General features: G+C 46.2%; 1 protein-coding gene and 1 long non-coding RNA gene across 4 annotated transcripts in view; one reads left to right on the top strand and one right to left on the bottom strand.

Moving 5' to 3' along the window:
* Positions 1 to 16,693, bottom strand: part of DENND1A (DENN domain containing 1A) — a 520,884-nt gene that overhangs the window by 94,064 nt on the left and 410,127 nt on the right. The window lies entirely within an intron of this gene.
* On the top strand, positions 1,964 to 9,660 carry LOC129623534 (uncharacterized). The gene is made up of 5 exons (XR_008700583.1): positions 1,964 to 2,099; positions 2,211 to 2,437; positions 3,367 to 3,426; positions 7,622 to 7,770; positions 9,544 to 9,660. It is a non-coding gene; the product is annotated as an uncharacterized LOC129623534 (long non-coding RNA).

Genomic DNA, 16,693 nt, shown 5'->3' on the forward strand with positions numbered 1-16,693 from the left:
GCCAACTAACCTACAGAAAAGGATGTATGTAGACAGGAAGATGGATGTCATCTAAGGTCCCTGTCACTTCCAAGGTCTAAGTGTGACCACCAGGTAAAATGGCTGGCTGTCTAGCTGACAATCAGAACATGTACGTTGAAAGACATTTTCTCCATCAGGCAGTCTTCTTGGGGGACAGGTTTATTCTGGCTGTCCCTCACGGGCTGCCTGTGTGGTTCTGGTTCAGACAAAGGCACTGTGGGGCCTGAATCTGCATGATGTCTACTGTCAGGGAGTTTACAAGTGAGGGTGTGCAGAGAACAGTTCTTGCTAATGCTGTCAACGTGCTGGCTCCCAGCTGACTATGGTGAACAGAAGTGCCATTAGAAGGGTCTCTGTGTGAACGTTCCTCCTGCCGTCTCATGGGAAAAGGACACTTCTAGTTGCTCCACAGACTCCAAAGACTGAGAGGCCTCTGGCCCCTAAGAGTTGCTGGGAAGCCCAGAGCTCTGTTTGAATGTGTCACAGATACCCCAATATCAACACGTCCCCAACTCAACCCTTTATCTCCTACCCGACCCTGTTCCTCTGTGACCTCGGGTCTGGCGGAGTTCTCTGTTGACCCAGGAGGCCATCTCTGACCTGGGTACTGGCTCTCACAACCTGGTGGGAGGAGCACATGTGGCCGATATAAAGCAGACTGGCTGGGACAGAGGGCTTCCCCGGCGCCCTGGGAGGGGCAGGGGGGATGACAGAGATGACTTCCACCTGGGGGAGCCCAGGAAGACCTTTCAGAGAAGGCCCCCTCCCCTCTCCCCCTGATGTTCATCGGGGAACATGTGTGCCGCGCACTGACGACTGCCAAGGACTCTGACGGGGTTTTGGTCCTTGGGGTGCCTGCAGCCTTCTGGGAGAGACAGGCACACGAATTATGGAGATAAAGGGCTTAAGGGAGAGGACAGAAGCTTGCCTGGGAATAAAGAAGGTCTGAGAGAAGAAGGGGTGGATGCCACCCGGGCTGTCGTGGAAAAGCCAGGCAGAGGAACAGAGGGCGGGATGCTCCTGCTGCGCCTTGAACCTGGTCGGGTGGAGCCGGGAGGGTGTTGCAGGCAAAGAGAGAGCATGAGCCAAAGCATGAGTAGAGCAGCCTGGGGCCAGAGGCCCTCAAGCGAGGCCCTTCAGCCCTCCATAAGGGGACTGGAGAACAGAGGAGAATGTGAAGGGGAGTGAAAGGAGGCAATCGCTGGCCAGATCATGAAGGCCTTAGATGCTAGGACAAGGAGTTGAGACACTATCCTCTAAGACTTGGGGGGCACAGAAGGGTTTTAAGATCAGATCTGCCAGGAGTAAGTGTACATTTTTTAATACAAGAATTTTTTTTTTTTTGGTCCCTGCCTTCATTTTAGTAAAAATGAAGCATTATGGAGCTGGCAAATCATCTCTGCATCCCAAAGACAGTGCGACATGTGATAATGACTGTGAAGCAAGGCTGAGCCTGTTAGCAAGAATGACCGGGGAGTGAGAGGCAGGAGTGGTGCATTACCCTCCACCATCGTGTCTTTGTTTGAGCATCATTAGGAAAGGAGCCATTAGGAAAACGCCAGCCAGGTAATAGGAGGGAAACAGGTCTTGGCAGGGCTGTGTTACCCATAGAGAAATTAGCAAATAAAATTCAGAGAAGGCAGGGGCCTCTGTGCTTGCCCATGGAGTTTCTCAGGCAGTAACAGCACACAGGCAGCCACCTGAGAAACTTGTGATGAGGCCACAGACTTGCTCAGCGCCCCGCAGCGGGCTTCAGGTGGGCAGCAGCAGCCTTCCCAGGTGGGACCCTCATCCCCAGGCTCCTCGCAAGGACTGCCCTTCACCCCCGCACTGCTCTCCCAGTCACCGGGTGATGCACCAGGGATGGTGTGAGGACCCAGGAAGCCCACCCTCCCTGAACTGACGGCATCGGAGCCTTGAGGGAGGCAGGGCGGGGCTGTCAGCCATATTCCACAACTGTGGGCAAGTAGGGGAGGGAGGGACTCGGGTTATTCATGCATCTGTTCCCAGGCACTCTGCTTAGCCCCATGTTCCTCCTGTTGAAGTGATCACTCGGAATACAGAAAGCGGAAAAAAAGGTGAGGTGACTCCCTGGTCTGAGCGTTGGAACTGCCATTATGGCAAAGAGGGGTGACGCAGAGGGTGGTGTCATCACAGTGATAACTCCCTCCCCTCCCTAATTCTCTTAGGTTTCAGATATCCCTTCACCCGAGATTTCACGGAGCGCCCGGTACAAGCCAGGACCCCGAGGAGAGTTTCTATGCTGTGCAGTCCAGTCTGGTGCTTCCAACAGGAATCCCTGAAGGAATTCGGCTGGGACCAGAGATCTGATTTCCAGGGGTTAAAGTTGGGCACTCTGCCTTAGGGGTACCTGAGAAGCACTGCTGGGCGATGAGGAACTGCTGAAGGGTTACAGGTGGGAGGAGGACAGGGTGTGGAAAACGGCTTGAGGTGGGAGAGTGGAGGCTGGGGCATGGGAGGATGACTGCTTGTACCACCATCACTTCATGAACAGCTTCTGGTTCTCTCTCCTGATGGCAGTTTAAAAGAGAAGGAGACATCCTGGGTGTGGTGAGGAGCTGGGATAATCTGTCTCTAAACGTGTTCTGCAAAGGTTTCTAGGGAAATCCCCTCCAATAGGGGTGCTACCTCCTGGGAAACAGGGGATCTGGGCAGGCAGCCAGGGGCTCTTCACCTCTCCTGGTGGGATGGCAGAGCGCATTTGAGTGGGCCAGGCCTGAGGGTCTCTCAGCTGACAGCTGCTTCAATGCCAGGAATTTTCATGTCACCTTGTACTGTGGGAAGAGGTGCCAAAGATGAGGCTGGATCCCCAGAGCTTCATACTTAGCCAGTAATACCAGCTTTTTTTTTACTGCTGCTGCAAAGGAAGCTGAAGCTGCGTGGTGGACACAGGGCCTGGAAGCTGGCCTCCTGTGAGGGTGGCTCCTAGTGGTGATGCTCCCCGGCAGCTGGGGGAGCCTGGACAGACAATTACAGCTAAGAATTTGTCCTCAACAGGTCATCAAGCCAGATCCTCTCTACAAAGGATACACAGTTTGACAACCTCATTTCCTCACCTCTGAACAGCTGCCCTCTCTCTAGAAGCTCCACCTCACCTCCTAACTTGTTAGCAAACTTCTACTTATCTTTTAAGATCCATCTCATATGTTACCTTGTCTTCTGAGAAGTCTTCAGACTTTTTTTCATACTTCTATACATCCATCTATCTCAACCCATCACTGTTTCATTCGCATATATATATTTATTTTTAATGTCTAACTACTTCACAGGACTTGAGCTTGGGCACAAGGGGCTGTACCTTATTCATCTTTTTATCACCAACAGGCAGCAGTGCTGGGCACACAGTGGGAGTCAGCTGAGTGCTTCTCAAATGGATGGTCTTAGGTAAGCTGGGCATTCTGGGAGCTGGGAATAGCCCTCGGAGGATACACTTTCATGAATACTCTGCACCTCTTCCCTCCATGGGCAGACATTCGAATGGCCCATTGCCCAAGTCACAACCTCAAAGACAAAGCCCCTTTTTCTTCTCAAAGAAATTATTTAATAAACCGTGGGTGTTCCAAATTGCCACTTTCTCCACTATGAAAAACACCCTGAGGTGGGGGAAGCTGGGGAGGAGGCAAAGGAGAGGGACAAAATATCAGATGTACATGGTCAGAGATCATGACACTTACATACCCCTAAGAACCCCTGACCAGTAATAAGCAAGTAATGTCCCAACAGAAGGACAAGAGGTTAGACTTGGATTCTTTCAAAGCCAAGCCAGAGTCCTGCTATCAGAGGCCTCTCCAGTTCCTGTCCATTTCTTACCTTCTAATGTCCCCCTCTGAGCCATCTTCTTGGCCCATGACTCTAAGCACTATTTTTCTATTGTTTTAATGGCCCCACTAAGGGCACCATTGTTCCTTAGCGGTATACACGCTTCATTCTAGTAATTAGCTGTCAGAGAAGACCCGACAGCAGCCTAATGTTGTCCGCTCAAATCATATTAATGAAATGCAATCCACTCAAATGTCCTGGATGCATATCTGTAATTGCATTAAGCAGAGAGACTGGGGACATCAGGATCAAACTTCAGTCTCTGAACAGAGCGTTACGATCAAGCACATTAATCCATTATTTCTTCAGAATCTGACAGCCAATTAATATACCAGGCCTTCATACACCAGGCAAAGGATTGATGTCCCTGTCATGGTTTTGTTTTTTAAAAAAATCATTAAAATGACTGTTTGTACTCAGGGATGTCAAAGTAAATGCTGGGTGTAATGCTTCTAATCAAAATCAATTGTTCAAAGGTGGAAAGGTAAGAAACAAACTTTAGAGAAGCACTGTCATCTCTCCCCCAAAAAAAAAGAAATTTAAAGATCTGAAAGCTTCACTGCTTTCCCTGGTGTTTTAAACAAAAAAGTAGCTAAAATTAAGTACTAGTCAGAGTTCAAAAAGCTCAACTTCAAGTGATTTTGAACAAGACACATTCAGCATGGGTTCTTTTGATTTTTAACACAAACAGGTCTTCATTTTAAGGATTTCACTAGTATTCACAGCTTAAGCACAAAAGTACACAGTGCGAGATGGCCCAGTCCTGAGTTTTCCCGCTTTAGTCCATAGAACACATTTTGTTAATTACCAAAGCTGCCTTACACAAATTAGAACTTCTGCCAGCCTGGGAAGGCAAAAATGAGAATAAATACCTCTTCAAATCTGCAGAATTGCACAAATGTCCTATGAGTCAGACCCACTTGGAAGAGTGTGCAGGTCAGCGGTACATTCAGGACTGTGATAAAATTTAATTAGAAGCTGCTATTAGGACACCATTATTGATGCACTGGAGCACATGAGATAAAGCTGCAGCTATGTGTTGTCCATGCCCTTGGTGAGAACTGTCTTGGTGGGGCTGGCTGCACTGTGCTGAAATCAAACTCATTTTTGGGTGGAGGACCGTAACGTGCACCCCCCATCGTTCCCCTGCCTCCTCTGGTATGTTCCAGCCACACAGCAATGCACACTTCCATGGTGGGTCCCTTGACAAATATTCCTTGATTCTTGAGTGACACCTTCAACACGGAGTCCCAACGTCCCTTTCCTGAGCCAGGGTTGGTAAGATTTCTGTGTGGCTCCACAACCCCCACGCTTCCCTCTAGCACGGTAGCCACCAACACTGCGATGGAAATGCTGTGCTGCAACAGGACTCCCAGGCTGACTTCCTTCACCTGAGCATGTGCATGGCCACCTCGCGTAGGGCCCAGCAGGCAGAGTGACTCAAGAGAAGCTTGCTGAATCCAACAGAGCCTGAATATCTTTATGGCTCTTGATGTGAACTGCCACGCTGCTTCCATACTCTCTCAGCAGCATAGGCGAGTGCTTCGTGGGCATTATTCCAGTTGTAAAAATGAAGTGTGCCGATGCTGACTTCCATGGCTCACCATACAAATACTGGCTGTTTCTAGTTTTATTTCCATAGACCCATCTCCCTTCCACCTAAAACAACAAAAACCAAACCAAAACAAAAAACCCAACAATTCCACTTCTCAAGTTAAGTCCCACCCAAGCCTTGGGAAATGGGACATTGATTTTATATGCAATACCACAAAAGTAGCAGTTGCCTCATCAACCCGGACCTCATGCTGAGAGAGGGAGAGGTTGTAATTACTGTGTAAGGAGGCTTCAGTGGACAGAGAGATGTACAGGGCATGAAACATGATGTGTGCAATTTTAGGGTTCATGTCAGAAAGAAACTTTTAATAGAAGAATTTAGATGCTGACAACTAAGAGATGGATTAAACATGCAAAGCTTTGAGTGCAATAACTGCTTGAAGTTCCTATTATAAAAAAGAGTTCTGTACAACACAGGAGGGTGGGGAAGGAGGACACACCATTGACAGTGCACCTACTATGTGACTTGCACAGGCTCACTTTACATGGATCTCACATTCAGTGTCTACCACCATCCCTGCAAGGCAGGAATGATCACCCTGTCTTACTAAGGAGGCTCAGGGGAACAAGTGTTAGCTGCTCAGTCATGTCCAACTTTTGGTGACTCCACAGACTGTAGCCTGCCGGGCTCCTCTGTTCACAGAATTGTCCAGGTAAGAATATTGACATGGGCTGCCATGTCCTTCTCTAAGGGATTTTCCCGACCCAGGGATCAGTGCAGGGTCTCCTGCGCTGCAGGCAGATTCTTTGCCACCTGAGCCACCATGAACTGTTTAAGATCATCAGTGTGCTAGCCAGGAGCAAAGCTGGAGTTCGAGTCCAGGTTTCCCTTGTTCTCCTTTGTTTTGTCCATCTTTTCTCTCCATGCTGTGTCTTACCAAAGGTCAACAATTTTTCTTTTGTGAAAAGAGTTTTAACTACCATTAAAGCAAAGACTCTATTCAAAATATCCAGGAGCTTGGACACAGAAAGGTACTCAGTAAAGATGTGAAGGTATAATGAAGTGGGCCAGGGCTTTGTGGCCCAACAGGCTGGTGTTTAACTCCTGGCTCATTCATTTACTAGATGTGTGGTTTTAGGCAAATCACTTAGCCATTTCCAATATTTGGTTTCCTCATCTGAATTATGGGGATAAAACCACAAACCATAAGAGGATCCTCTAATTTTATCTAACCATTTTCTCCTGCTTACAGGTTGAGGGATGGTGGTAATTCATCCCTCAAGCCTTAGCTCAGTCACCTCCTCAGCAGAGTGCCTCAGGGTACTTCTTGTTGACAGTAAACACGTCTGACTCCTCTACTCAACTCTGAGTACCAGGCCAAGCAGGATGTGGGTCCTCCCCTCTCTGCGCCCTCGGACTCCAGCACAGAGCAAGCATCCTCCATTCACACTTGGGCAAGCAAAAGTCCTACACTTATTCCAGTCAGTCCACCTACACGGCAGGGGAAAGTTTAATTAAAAAGCATAAAACCTGGGAAGCCAAAATTGAAAAAGACACAAGTACTCCAAAGTTCAACTGCAGCACTATTTATAATAACTAGGACATGGAAGCAACCTAGATGTCCACTGACAGATGAATGGGTAAAGAAGCTGTGGTACATATATACATGGAATATTACTCAGCCATAAAAAGGAATGCATTTGAGTCAGTTCTAATGAAGTCAATGAACCTAGAGCCTATTATACAGAGTGAAGTAAGTCAGAAAGAGAAAAACAAATACAGTATATTAATGCATACATATGGAATCTAGAAAGACTAGTGATGAACCTATATACAGAGCAGCAGTGGAGACACAGACATAGAGAACAGACTTATGGACACGGGGCAGGGGGAGGAAGGAGGGGGTGGGATGTATGAAAGAGTAACATGGAACCAGATACATCACCATATGTAAAGTAGACAGCCAACAGGAATTTGCTCTGTGACTCAGGGAACTCAAACCGGGGCTCTGTGATGACCTAGAAGGGTAGGCTAGGGAAAGAGGTTCAGGAGGGAGTGGATATAGGTATACCTATGGCTGAATTCATTTTGATATACGGCAGAAACTAAAACAACACTGTAGAGCAATTATCTTTCAATTAAAAACAAATGAATTTAATTATAAAAAAAGCAGAAAGCCTAAACATTTACTTATTTTCCCCTTAGGTTTCATCATCTGTATGATTTTAAATGAAGCAGATCACCTGAATACACCATGGCGCCTGAATGAACAAACGTTTGTAAATGACACTCAGAAAGGATGGGTGTGGAAGGCCTCTGCAGGTCTCCAGGTCTCATGGTTCCAGTTGTGTCAGGTTGGCAGATAGGTGGGATTAGATTTTCTTAAAAGCAAATCAAAGCACCAAGAGCACCAACTTCAAGCTCTCCATGAATCCTGCTATTGTTCTTAACTGGATCATCAACATTCAAGCCAAGGAAGAAAAATAAACTCAGACATGTTTTCCCTTCAGAGTCTGGCAGACTCCTATACACCCTTTAAAACCCACTACAGTCACACTTCCTGTGAAGCCTGCCCTAACTCCTCTTCTGGGTTCCCTGAACAGGCTTCAGTAACAGCGCTTAACACGTTGTGCTGAGAGTTCTCCACACGTCTCTCCCACATGTAAGGACAAAGGCAGGGTTTCAACTCATGCTCAAGCCTCCAGTTCTGAGCTCAGTAGCAGGACTAGAATAAGGGCTTGATAACATATGCTGCGAGAAGGCAATGGCACCCCACTCCAGTACTCTTGCCTGGAGAGTCCCATGAACAGGAGCCTGGTAGGCTGTAGTCCATGGGGTCGCAAAGAGTCGGACACAACTGAGCGATTTCACTTTCACTTTTCACTTTCATGCGTTGGAGAAGGACATGGCAACCCACTCCAGTGTTCTTGCCTGGAGAATCCCAGGGACAGGGGAGCCTGGTGGGCTGCCGTCTATGGGGGTCGCACAGAGTCGGACACGACTGAAGTGACTTAGCAGCAGCAGCAGCAGCAGCAACATGTGCTGAATTAAAGAAAAAACATCTTCATTCAAATGTGGGTTTCTCATTTTCAATAGCAAGGCCAGGACCTAACCATTAGGCTCAACTTAGGTCAGAGCCAGAGTATTGTTACACAAAAAATAAAGCCCACAAAATTTCTAAAAGGTCTATAGAGAAATACTTCTGAGCAATTTTTTAAACAACTTCCTTAGAATTCTTAACAGGGAGTAGTGAGCAGACTGACTGAAGTTCAGCTCCTGACTTTGCAATATCTAGTTGTGACCCTGGCTACTAAGCAAAGTCTTAGTTTGCTCATCGACTAAACAGGGACAACACCACTTACCTTGAGTTAAGTAATGCATGTAAGGTGACTTGCATAGTGCCTGGCAGACAGTCAGTGCTCTTAAATGGAGGCTTTCTGGGGCAGGCAGTACAGTTCAGTGTGAAGATAATGGACTTAGAAGCCAGTTGGATGGGTTTGAGGGCCATCAGCCATGTGACTTTGGGACAGTCAACCACTCTCTCCATGCTTCTTTCTCCTTACTCATCAAAGTGGAACAATTCCAATACCTGTCAGATGGTTTCAAGGACTGGCACATAGTAGGCCCCCAACAAATGGCTTCAGGGAACCAGGGAAACCTTTAGCATCAGTCTTCATCTTCTGCCTTCAACCTCCTAACCCCCAGCCCATCCTGTGTCATCACCAACTCTATCTGTGGGCCCTGGCATGGCTGCCAGGCAGATGACTTTGACTATTGGCATCCAGCTGGTTTCCTGTTTGAAGGACTCCTGGAAGCCCCAAATGCATAGAGATGTGGATTGTAATAAGAGAGGGTTCTCCTTTTTTAAAAAAATTTGACCATGCCACATGGCATGTGGGATCTTAGTTCCCCAGCCAGGGATTGAACTTGTGGTTCCTGCATTGGAAGCACAGAACCACTGGGTCATCAGGGAAGTCCCAGAGGGGGGCTCTCCTTAAAACGCACCTTGAATACTTTTCAGATACTGGTGACGCTCCCTTTCATTCTCCCCCAACTCTAGTTTCTTCTCCAGGCCAGACTAATCTTTCTAAAATGCTGACCAGACCTTCTGTTTCTACTGACTGCAGCTCTCTAGTGGGACTCCCCACCTCAAGCTCTACGTCCTAAAGTTGGCTCTACATCCTAAAGTTGGCTCCACAGCATCAGAAGGACTTCTGCCTCAGAAGGGTTTGATGGTTAAAGAAATCTGAGAAACACTGGGTTAAACCAAGTTCAGTATGAGTAATTGCTGAGCATGTGGAGTCTTTATTGTACACAGTGTACTTCCAAGAAGTGAATCGAGTCAACTGTATTCCCAGTGTCTCTTGGCCACAGAACCCCCTTTATTAGAAGAACACCCATTACCAGTTTGAAAAACACTGGGCATGCTCCTTAGAATGGAACCAAGAGCCTGAGACTTTCCACAAGACTTTTGTTCTAGTTTTGCCCCTCCCTCTGGCCCTTCCTCAGCCTATTGCCATGTTTTAATAGTGCAGAACTCATGGCTTTGCTCCAGTATGTTGCACCCTCTCTTCCTGCCTTCTCCATTTGGTGAAACTGTGCTTGCCTTTCAAGATCCAGCCCAAATATCTCTTCTTCTGTGACAACTGCCCCTCGTCCCATCTCTTTTATCCTCCACCTCTCTCCAAAGAGTACGCTATAAGGATCCATTTTAACAAAGGGATGACCTCGGCTTGCTTTTCACATATACTGCAGCCCCCACCACAGGAGATAAGCCCCTACAGGGCAAGGCCATGAATGACCTACCTTTGTACACCTGGCACCAGGCCGTCACAGGTTAGGTGCTCAGTTATGCTGAGTAAATGCTTACCATTCAGTAAGAAAGAGCCATTGCATGCAAAGTAACAGGATTTTTAAAAAATGTGGTCTAAATGCCTTAGGTTTTATAGACTTAAAGACTTTTTATTTCTCAGAACATAAATCCTTAGCATCTGACTATAAATTCTTAGTGGATTTAAAAGCATCATGTACTTTCTGCTCTACTGACTACAGAATCTGAGAAAAGCAGGGCCAACGGGCCTTCAAAGATCTGCTGACCCTGCTCATCATTTTAAAGATGAAGAAACCAGAGCCCAGAGGAGAGAGGGGCTCTCCCAAGGGCAGCTGTCCTGATGCCCAGGCCAGCCCTCCTTCCCTGAAGCACTGTGGGCTATACAGGCAATCCTCAGGGGTACAGACATGACTGACCACCGTCTTGAGATCCAACTGCCTCCTCATGCCTAGCTAAGCTGAAGAGAACTTCTCTGCATTGGCGCCAAAATGTGCTGCCTGGTCATCATGGACTCAACGGTCATGAGCTGTGGCACATACAGAAAAGGCTCCAAAAGAGCAGTGACAGCAGGAGACAAGGAAAGCCACGCCCACCCCGCCCCGCACCTCCAAAGCGCTGGCTGGTGCTCACGATCAGTGTTGAATGATGGCAGTCACATATTTCTTCAATATAACTCTGAAGGAACTCCGTGATAATTTGGCATCAATACGCAACTTATGTTACCTAACATATTTTAACAGCTACGACTCCCGCATGAGATATTCTATATGGACAGATCTATGGTGATTGGTAAATTACAATATGTACAAGTACAAATGCCTTTAAGGAAACAGAACTTTATGTAAATATGTGCTATTTTATACAGAATCCATGCTACCTACATACACAGGTTGCTGTAATAGATGTGTAAACAGATAATTGTTGGAGAAGATAATGTTTGCCTTCACAGTGACTTGGGTTTATTTCTTTAGACAATGGAGTGTGAAGTAGGATTTGTAAGTACCCTCCACATCTTGAGGCATGTAGGCACACAGCTTTAAAAGAGTTAACATGTCTCTACCAGAAGTCTTAACAAATTGAATCTTATTTAATTAGATATTGTATTTGGGGGGAAAAATGAAATAAAATTCTTTCATTAACTAAACCAAACTCCCTTAAAGGCAACAATATGTTCCTCTTTGTCAGGACAGAATGGAATGAAATCTTTATTTTAATTGGGGTCAGATGAGGAGCCATTTGGCTTCAGATGCTTTGTTTATCAGCCCTGAGCTTTATGGCTGAACCGGAACGTGAAATATTCCATTATACAACCGTTCCACTTAAAAGCCCACTTTCCCAGTGATTTTTCATATGTTAAACGCTGTAAATATAGCCCAAGCTTGCTTTGAAATTTAGAAATAGACTAGTTAAAGATTCCCCAGTGACATGATGATCCCAGATGGCCTTGGGTCAGAGGTGCTAGTTCTTCTAGCCAGCAGCAAGCATGGCTTCCCTTAGACAAGGCCCTGTGTTGGAGAAGAGCAGGCAGGGAGCCATAATCATGCCACTGCCCCTCAGCGAGCATGAGTGTATGCCCTTCAGACACCTGAGCTGACAGGTTCCAGACTTATCAACAAGCACTTACTGCAAGCCAGGTTCTGAGTGACAGCACAGAATGGTGATTAAGAGCAAGGACTCTGGGCAAGTCACTTGAGCTTTCTGTACTTTAGTTCCCTCATCTGTTCAACAGGAAAAATAATACTGAATAGCCTCACCTCACAGGGTGTGAAGATAAATGAATAATATGCGTCAAGTGCTTTCAGAATGCCTGGCAGAGTAAGGGCTATTATTATGATTACTGTTAATAAATTTTTCCATCTCTGTCCTCATAACAACTGAGGTAAGGATAAGCAAAGCCCTTTCATAAAGGACGAAACAGGCTCAGAGAGGGTATGTTATTTGTCCAGGGTCACATAGCCTTCAATCCAGGCTTAAGTTCACAAAGAGGTGTTCCTTTCAGGACAAACAGAATAAACACACATTTAAACTTTAGAACCCACAGATGGTTCAAAATTTCTATATACTCTTTAAAAAAGAAACACATAACATTTTGATATGGGTGACCAAGAGGAGGAGAATAAATCTATAACCACTACCATTTTTTCCTATAACTTGTATCCCAAGGACTTCCTGTAGCCCAGACAGTAAAGAATCTGCCTGCAATGTAGAAGACCCAGGTTTGACCCCTGGGTCAGGAAGACGCTCTGGAAAAGGGAATGGTGACCCGCTCCAGTATTCTTGCCTGGAGAATCCCATGGACAGAGGCCCCTGGCAGGCTACAGTCTGTGGGGTCGCAAAGAGTCGGACACGACTCAGTGACTCAAACGACACTACTACACTGTGTCCCTAAGGGAGTTCTAAAATAGATCATATTATCTATTAGTACAGAAAGATGGCCTACCTATCTGATGCAGTGAATGATCCAAATTTAAAAATTGGCATCTTTATTATAACTGAGGATAACATTAGTCATGATTAAGTATGTTATTAACTCATTATGTGTTTACATGCAAGGTTCTAGGCTGAGAGCCATTCAAGTTGATTATGTGAGGTTATGATTTTTCTCCCCCAAATGGATTAAGGCAGGAAAATATAAATATAGTATTACTATTTCTTTTCTCAAAAATATTGGAACTTAAAATAAGTGTCAGAGAGTCAAAAGACAGTTTTCATGTCCACTGTGAAGTTTCATTTGGCTTTACTTGCTTTCTCCATAAAACATATTTACTCAGAAAACAACTCGCTTTTCGTCTTTCAAGTTCTAGCACCGAAATTCATCTAGAGTTTCTGCATTTTTTTTGAAGCACATCAGCAATGGGTTAATGATGACATTACCTGACAGCTCCCAAATAACACAGGCTAAGAGGGATGAAGCTAATGAAGAAATTACTCTCTCAGCTAGATTTGGCAAGTCCAGAGCCAGCGTTATACTCGACATGGCTCCTATAAAGAAACTGGGAAAGTGGCAGAGTTTCGTCAGAAGGCACAGTGTGCTTTATTTTCAGCGCTGACAACGTCTGCACCTGAGAGGGGCGAGTCAGATTCCAGCACTGTCTTTGAAATTTGCATTCATACATGCTTACAGAAAATACAGCCATTTCAAATTAAATGCATCATTCATGGTTCATAAATTCTAAGACAACATCCATATAGTTCTCTCTACATTTTCCCATCTTCTGCGAAACGTTCTGTTCTGGAAAATGTCATAAAATGAGCTGTTTCTGCAACTTCACAGTGGGTAATTTGATATGATGGTAAATCACTTCCCTTTACTATTTTCATATAATTGTGCCACAGTCTTTTGACACATAAAAAAGTGGACACCCACATACATGTAATTCACTAACTATATCTTCAGTGAGGTAAAACAATTATTTTAAAAGTTATTGATTCTCTTAACCAGAGATCAAAGCTAAGGTACCATGAATATCTGAATAAATACCAAGGAAGGGTCAAAGGTAACAAAAGTGGAACCAGCTAAAGTGCGAAGTGTGAAATTATCTTGTAAAGAAAGAAAGTGAAGTAGCTCAGTCGTGTCTGACACTTTGTGACCCCATGGACTGTAGCCTACCAGGCTCCTCTGTCCATGGAATTTTCTAGGCAAGAGTACTGGAGTGGGTTGCCATTTCCTTCTCCAGGGGATCTTCCCGACCCAGGGATCGAATCCAGGTCTCCTGCCTTGCAGGCAGACGCTTTACCATCTGAGCTACCAGGGAAGCCCGAAATTATCTTTAAAAGGTTTAAAATAATAGAGAAAAAAAGACAGATATACTGAATTTCCAGTTATCATAATGTTGTCTTAGCACATTCTCAAACTTGAAAAAGCACTGGAACCAGAAAATTCAGAGGAGAGAGTCCCCAGCTGCAACGTGCAGCTGTAGCAGCAGAGCAGTAGGAGGAGGCCCCGCTTCCGCACAGACCCAGCTCTGGCCCCTGCTTGGTCGCTGACAAGCTTTGGACACTGGGAAAGTCACCTCTTACATTCAATTCCCTGTCTCTTTAGTTGAGGAATGTAACCAAAACTGGTACTTGCACCTCTTCCCTGACAGTTGGCTGTGTGTGTTAGGAGGGCTTTGTGAACCGCAGAGCTCAAGCCAATGCCAGCGATGGATGCTGCAGGGTGAGGCTGGGATGCGGACAGGAGAGGCAGAGGGCTGCAGCGTGGCTGGGCCAGGGGTCTGGGGGTTGGCTGTAGTCTGGGGTCATTTGGCTCTCACAACAAAACCCAGCAGCTGTCAGGGCCTTGTGACTTGAGGGTCTCCACTTTGCTCGCGTGTGGAAGCTGTGTGCGGTCAATCACAAGGGAAACCAAAATCAGAGAGGAAAATGACAAAGGGAGAGAGAGGAACACAGAGGATCGAGTAGGGCAAAGTGTTCCTGGAAAATAAAAGCGCCAAACAAGAGCCAGCAGAATGGCAAAAAGGCAAACAGACGATCAAAAGCAAGAGAACAAAATGCAGGCCGGGAAGTCAGTGCCGAAGAATTGATTAGTCAAACATATGAATCTCTCACACTGAAGCAGAAATATCACAGCCCTGGCTCCTCACTGTGGAGCCCTCTCGGCATAATGGGAGCTATGAAGAAACCGGGGAATAAAGCAACTTTCATTTTTCCTCTGTGAACGCAGAGGGCCTGGCCCCATGAGGACCTTGCCTTGTGCTGGCTTCGAGGGGGAGCATGGCCCCTGGCCATGGGAGTGGGGTGCGAGTGAATGGGCCGGCACTCGGCTCACTTCACTTGAAAGCTTGAAGGCCTCTACAGACGCAGATCTCGGGCAAGAACAGCATCCTGGGATGTGGACTTATAGATTCAAATGAGGAAAGGTGAGTGTCCTTCTCAGCACCATGGGGACTAGAGTTCCTTCGCTTCTCTGTTCGGCACTCCTTCCTTGCTGCACAGGCCTACCAGTTACTCCCGCAGCCGGGAATGACAGAGCTCTGTGGATCTCAATAAAGCAGGAGCCAGAAACAAATGATGTGACTGGAAGACGCCCAAATGTGTGGGGTGGCCCCAGAAAGGGTATATGTAAGTTTGGTTGGCAACAATAAAGAACTGTAGGCAGCTTGGAACAGTGGAAGGAGCAGCAGATTTGGAGCCAGCAGACGTTGGTTCTAATACTAGCTTTGCCATTAACAGTTATGTGATCTTGGCCAAATTACCTCATCTCTCTGAGACTCGGTTTCTTAAGCTGGAAAATGGGGATAATGATACATACCTTAAGGAATACTGTGAGGATTAAATTAAATGAGACGTGAAGATGCCTGGAAGTGTGTCTGCCTCACTGCTGTGCAGTTTAGGTGATTTGAAGAAGATATGCTGCCATATTTTAAAACATTTCTGGTATTCTGGAAAGTAGAGAATGACCTCCATATAATTGTGGCTCTTCTCTGAATGAGCTACAGGAACTTGGGCCACTCAAGCTTATTTCCATTGAAACGTCACTCTGAGGCCTGTCACCTTTGGTCTTTCTTCTCTGGTGACCTCTGTGGTGGCCCAACCTGAACTCTGGAAGGAAGAACTCAGGCCTTGCTTCTCTGCTGACTCTGATTCTCAGGGCAGCCCAGGCCTTCTAGTTTACTCCATACCCAGAATCAGCCTGGCACAGGGGAAACAGCTCAGGCTTTGGGGTCAGAGACTCAGGTGGGAAAACCACATCTACTACTGACTCAGTGGTAAAGGTGTTTCTAAGTTCTCTATATACCGTGTATGCATGAGCTACTGAAAATTTCAAGAAGGAAATACCTTTTTTTCAGAGTTGCTCCCAACGGGACACGTGAGATCCAACAGAACTGCTACAAATGGAAGATTTTCTACATACCTTGATGCTACACTGTAATTTTTATCAAGATTTCCACCTCTTGATCTGCTTGCCAGGTGCCAACTAAGGCCTACGGTCTGAGGACATCCAAGCTGGAAGATTCACTAGACTTAATCCAGCCCATCTTCCTTTTACTGTTGGAGAAATGGAGGCCCAAAGGGGTTAGACAATGTGCATCCATGTTACACAAGGAACTAGAAGTACTGCTTTCCGTTGGTGCTGCCCTGAGTTGGCTCCAAAGTTAACACACAGAGCACTGCTCTTGCCCACTGGTAGGAAGGGACTAGCTGGCTGCTTCACGGACAGGATGGATTGGTCGGTACAACTGTGCTTGCTGCTACCTGGAAGGCAAACGACTACAGAATAGTGGGACACACCCTTGCTGATAATTGCCTATACTGCCCACCAGGGTGTCTGCTTGAGATACACCTTAGATGAAAAGGCAAAACTGCTCATCTCATTGCAGCTTTGCCCAACATCTATTCCCAAAGCCTCTATTCTCTAGGATGAAAAAGGTAAGAAGGAATCATCTAGAGACAAAGAGCTGCTATATACATGATATTCAAGAAATTGAAGTCAACAACCATCT

The sequence above is a fragment of the Bubalus kerabau genome, chromosome 11 (assembly GCF_029407905.1).
Source record: "Bubalus kerabau isolate K-KA32 ecotype Philippines breed swamp buffalo chromosome 11, PCC_UOA_SB_1v2, whole genome shotgun sequence".
Taxonomy (NCBI): Eukaryota; Metazoa; Chordata; class Mammalia; order Artiodactyla; family Bovidae; genus Bubalus; species Bubalus kerabau.